The sequence below is a fragment of the Lates calcarifer genome, linkage group LG1 (genome assembly GCF_001640805.2).
Source record: "Lates calcarifer isolate ASB-BC8 linkage group LG1, TLL_Latcal_v3, whole genome shotgun sequence".
NCBI lineage: Eukaryota > Metazoa > Chordata > Actinopteri > Centropomidae > Lates > Lates calcarifer.
In genome coordinates, this window is record NC_066833.1 from 9413794 (window position 1) to 9419483 (window position 5690).

Below are 5690 nucleotides of genomic sequence, written 5' to 3' on the forward strand. Positions count from 1 at the left end.
ACAACTTGTTGGGTAACATTTTGGTTGTCTGTCTAACGTGTGACTGGTGAGATGGATACGCTCCAGTTTTAATTAATTCTGTCTATATGTTATCGTATGTTGGACCGTGAGCGCTGTCAAAACATGTCTGAGTCCACAGAGGAGCGGTGGCTGAATGTTCCCAGGTGACGGAGTAGACGAGGTGTTACTCATCTACGGTTCTTTATTTATCTTTATGTATCTATTACAGTAGATAAATCTGACGTGGCAGCTCTCTCTCAGTCAGTATAACAACGTACGTTCTTTCTGTTAAATTCAGGACATGTTCTCTTAGAAGTGGAAATAGAAACTTACATGGATCCATCCATGTTTGACTAATCTGAATCAAATGAAATTCTGTCTGAATTAAAACATGAGTTCTAAGAGTAATTGTCCAAAGCACAGCTTATGTGATTCAGCAGATACCTCATCATCAAAACAGTCAGTATTTTCAGAAGCTCAGAGGAAAAGAGAGGAGAGCACGCTTACATAAGAACAGCTGTGAATATTTTATTTCTGTTTTATTTGAGTGGGATTCAGGAGCATGAGGCCTTGTATGATAAATAGGTGTTAATGTTGGATATGTGAGACGCTGTGTGTGTTATGTCGAGGTCTTTGGCTGATTTTGAGAATTTAGCTCGAGAGAGAGGCTCGATGCTTCTCCTTGACCTTTTTCTTTTCCAGCAGGGAAGGTATGTGGTTTAATTAGCCATGCCTAGAATGTGATAGGGATAAATTACATTATATAAATGATGTACTTAGCCCAGTGGCCTTGTCTGAGGTGACTTCTCATTTTACGCAGTGCTTATGCTAAAGAAGACTGTGGTTTAGGAGACGGATGGACTCCAAACCGCTGAAAAGGTATCAGACATCCAACCTGGGAGTTGATCAGTCTCCTCAACCACTTTATTGACCAGTGTCCTGGAGACAGCTGTGGAAAAATAAACAAAATGGTTCCCTCTGTTAGAGCAATACAACAGTATTTTCTGTTAGCAAAGTGTATATTTTTTGGAGTAATGTTTTCAGTCCTCACACAAAGGATGTTAAGGCTTTCAGTGAGTGACAGCTGCACTAATCAATAGTTTTTTATTAACAATGCATCAAATAACTGTGTGTAAAGAAAAAGGAGTCTGTCTCCGTGATAAACCCAGAGAGAATTATCACTCAGCTGCACAGCTCCCCTCAGTGCAACAAAGCTTTTTACTGTCTTTTTGATCATTGTTCGGTTTGGAGCTGAGGATTTGTGGTAGGGACCAAAGCTGGAGCAAAAACCAAAAGGAACACTGAAGCGTGACACGTTTGCTTTAATAACTTTAATGCTAATGTCCAGTATAGTTCACTGAAATAACTATACTGCAACAGAAATGTGCTTTTTAATCTACACATTTAACCATTTCATTCAACTTGCACGCATGTTTTTTAAAGAAAGAATGAATTATTGTATTATTATCATTATTACAATAACAATATAAAGGTCAAAAAGTGCTGAAAAATACTGAAACAGTTACATAACTGATGGTTAAATAAAGGAGGAGATTCTCAGTGTGACTTCAGCAGCAGATCTCTAACAATTAAAGCCTGTTCTTTTCTGGATTTCAACAAATTGTTTGTGATAATAGCCCGACCACTAGGTAAGTAACTTAACAGATGTCTTCTAAGTGAAAATACATTCAGCGATTAATTACTTCATTAGCCTGCTGCTGGTCTAATTATTGCATCAATAGCGCTCATTAGATGATCTTGACCTCCAGTTGGACGTCTTCTGTCTCCCTCAGCCTCCGTCTCGCTTCGACTCCAGCTGCATGGAAAAGTTAAAAACCCATTCACACAGCGCCGGACAGAAAACTGACAGCTCATTACAAGTTTCAAAATGGAGTTCAATTCTGTGTGATCTATTAATCTATTCTGTTCTTCTGCCTATCCACAGTCATTTCTCCTTTCATTAAGTAGAACAATAGCCTCAATGCCACGGAATTCATTACACGCAATCAAAAGCAGATCCTCAGGGCCCATTTAATTCACTTTCATTATTAACATTACCACTATTATTAATATGTTTAAGTAGACGGCTGCTGTGACGTCGTGTGATGCTGTTGAAATGTTAATCCACCGTTTTGGCAGGTGCTATTTTGTCACTGGAGGTGATCAGCAGCTGTGTGTAGATGGACAGAAACAACACGTTTATTTAGATGTTAGATTGTCTGACATCAGATTTTATAATTTATTCAGACACTGTTCATACACGTCAAACAAAATGTGATAATAATAATGATATAAATGTAATAGAAATAAGAATTCACACCTGTGCCTCGCCGTCACACTGCATTGTACACACATTTTATCACAGTGCACTCTGCAGTTTACAATACAACAGCAGCAGATTTAGCACTTTGACAAGTTTGGAATTTCACACCGAAGACAGAAACCTCATTTTTAGCTGATTACACTCAGTTTTTCACACTGAAATGATTGAATTGACTGAGAGAGTTACCAGCTTACAGCTAGCTAGCTAATTGAGGCTAAATCTGTGAGTTTTCTGAAAGTTCTGTCTGCACAATATCTTCTATTTATCCAATAAAAAGCTCTTCAACAGTCTTTAAACACGTGGGTTTGGAGCTGCCAAACATCTTCTAGAAATGTTACCAAAGCAAAGGTTTCCACCTTAAAAAGCCGACTCAACATGAGCGCGTCAGACAGTCAAAACCAGTCAGGGTTCTTCAGTTGAATCTTATCGAACATTTTCTGAAATCAAAATACAGAGAGCAGTAAAATACAGAATGAAATTCATCTTCAGCAACTTCAGCGTTCCTTTATATCCACCCACCTCAACCACCAGTGGTACTGTTCCAGTTCTTCACCGAGCAAACAGAGATCTTTGGACTCTCTTTAAACTGCTTCAGGTGTGAACCTGTGGAACAACCGGTGAAGAGCAGAACGTTTAACCTTTAACAGCACAATGGGGCCTCTCACTGGTTAATAATACAGAAATATTCCCCAGCTGGGCAGCTGTGACAGTGTGTTGGTTTGTGTTCATGTCCGACCCTGCAGCTATTCCCTGGATTGTTCCTGTAATTAATATGACCTTTAAAAACCTACCAAGCTGCTTTTTCGTTACATTTCACAATTCACACGTTGTTGCCAAAATGTTTTGAATCACTTGTTTTCATTCCAGTCACAACCACCGGTTTCCACAGATTAATATACAGTATGAAAATCAACCTGCTCAGTCTGATAACTAGGCTGAGGCAGGTAATATATTACTGTGAACACCACATCTGCTTTGCTATGCCATGCTCCGCTGTAGAGCCAGACAGAAACCTATCACTGAGTCTATTGTCATTCATGAATGCAATCAGCTGGTTTGATTGCATTCATTATTTTTCAAGTACTTAAGCCAGAAAAAGTTTGATTCTTGATTGGTCTAAAAAAGTAATTCCCTCTGGGAAATTATGCCTGATTAAATGTCATCGAAATTATCTGAATCAAAGATTTAAGCTTTCTAACACAGGACCATGTGCCTTGATGCCAAAAATAGCATTAGACCAAGAGGTAATTATGTGGAATGTATGTTATATGTGCTTCAGTAACCATCTTCCTGTCAGGTCTGTGCAGTGATCTGAGGTCTTTTTCTACTCCCTGTAATCAGAAAAGAGGATTAAAGAAACCTGATTTCTCCAGCTAGAAAGCCAGTCTGTTGTCCATGTAGAGTATAAACATAATGGAGTTTGTAATCACGTTTTATATACATATGTGCCTGCAGGTTTTAGATGGAGAAGGTATCTCTGGGACTGCAGTGTAGCAGGATAGAGGATAAGATCATTACATGTGCTGATTGTAGCCTCTGTGCATCTAAATACAGCTCAGTGTTTTATAAAAGTTAAACACATCGCACTGCAAAAAAAGGGTCCAAGTGGCCCAAGCAACATTTTCTATAACTAATACAAAATGACACAGCCTACATCCTGGAGAGAGCTCTTGACTTGCTCTGCAGTCATAAAAGGATTTTTCTTCACTATTCAAATGGCTTTTCAGTCGCTGCTCCTCGGTCTCCAGCTCGTTCCCCATTTTCTACTTTTCACCTGCTTTTTAGAATCTCAACAGCTGTTTTAGCAGATCATCTACCTTTGATATCTGTTTTTACTGAGCCCATTATCTCCTCCACTTACATAGTGACCTCTTGTTGACAGACGACTCTGCCTCAGTCTAAACGACAACTCTCAATTAACTCTGAGCCGCATGTGACACGCAGCTGCCCAAGAAACATTTACTCACAATCACAATCTCCCACGCAGCTCTTATTATTGAAGCTAACTTCCTCAGATTAAAAATGAGGCTTTAATTATTTTATTTTTTGTTGAATTTGCAGTAGCCTGAAGAAGAAGGAAAAACTGGGCTGTATACGCACAGTCAGCAGTGACCCTGATAATAACCTAAAAACATGCTCCTGGATAAAAGTCATACTCTCAGATGTTAGTATGCTAACATAGCTCCTGTATTGTATTGTACTGTTCACACAGCATTTAATGAGTGATGGTTAGTGTACGACAAGCTGTATTGATCTCACATCCACAGAAATGTTGTATTAAAAGTGATCATTTAAAGTGATGAGTAAATGTTGATTGCCTAATGTAATGGCTGCAGAGTAATGACACCGTTGTAGCTTAAATTGGTTCCCTGTAAGCCTCGCTTTCACCACGAGACTGACGGTCAGACGTCATTATTTCTACGGGATCAATAAGAAAACCTACAGCCAGGGTGTCAGGGGTCTGTAGTTCAAACTGAGATTCTTACGGTTGAGAAGTAGCCATGCTACTAATGTTACCATCAGCAGCCAGAAACAAACAGATGATTCACTGTCTGTTTGATTATCTACACAAACAGCATCTCTCCTGGTGGTGACCTCTCTCTATAATGAGTGAAACTCACTGTGTCCTTCTCGTGACATCGGCTCCAACATGTTTTTTTGGATCTTTATACAACAAGAAATGAGCTCTTCTCTTCACTGAAAATAGCCTCAGTCAGACTTGATAATTAGCAATTTAATAAAGTCATAGTGAAGGGATTGTTCCCAGGAGGACATATGTCATGTAGGAATTTAAGTGTTGAGCCACATGGGGCTCAAATGTACGGTGCATTTTTAATTATGACATGCTGCATGTGATCTCTTTGTGTAAAATTAATGAGAAAAATGAGTTGAGACAGGCTGTAAGTCAACATACCTGCTACAGTGAAGGCTGAACGTCTTCCTCACACTCCTCCACCTCAAACCGTAAACACACACATCTGAAACCCATCTTCGATTCATCGCTCTCGCTTCTCTGTCACCACACAACTAGTAGCCATGTGGACACTCTTTCATATGCATGGCAATGAATCAGCCCACAAACGTGTGAGTCATGGCGCGTCAGGCCAGATGGATGGTTAACTAAACATACACAGACAGCCCATTAAAGACACAGATAGATGGATAGAGCAGTGAATATATAGACAGACAAGATAAACAAAATGAAACCTCACTCTGTTGATGTGAATGAAGCTCAGGGAATTTAATATATATGGTCAGATCAAAGAGAACGGAGTCCTGCCTTTCTCAACTTGTCTATTATTCAAAATAATGCACTGACGCAATTGATATGATTTCTTAATGAAGCTGCAGAGGCTGTGAAGTGATG

The 5690-nt window shown here is 39.4% G+C and overlaps 1 long non-coding RNA gene across 2 annotated transcripts; it reads right to left on the reverse strand.

The window, feature by feature from the left end:
* Nucleotides 1-1059: 1059 nt before the first annotated feature.
* LOC108887679 (uncharacterized) lies at nt 1060-5409 on the reverse strand. 2 transcript variants are annotated; one of them, XR_001961675.2, is made up of 4 exons: nt 5238-5404; nt 2843-2926; nt 2680-2760; nt 1060-1816 (listed from the first exon to the last, which is right to left on the reverse strand). It is a non-coding gene; the product is annotated as an uncharacterized LOC108887679 (long non-coding RNA). The 2 variants fall into 2 exon arrangements; XR_007813028.1 differs by having other exon boundaries at nt 2680-2926; nt 5238-5409.
* Nucleotides 5410-5690: the final 281 nt, after the last annotated feature.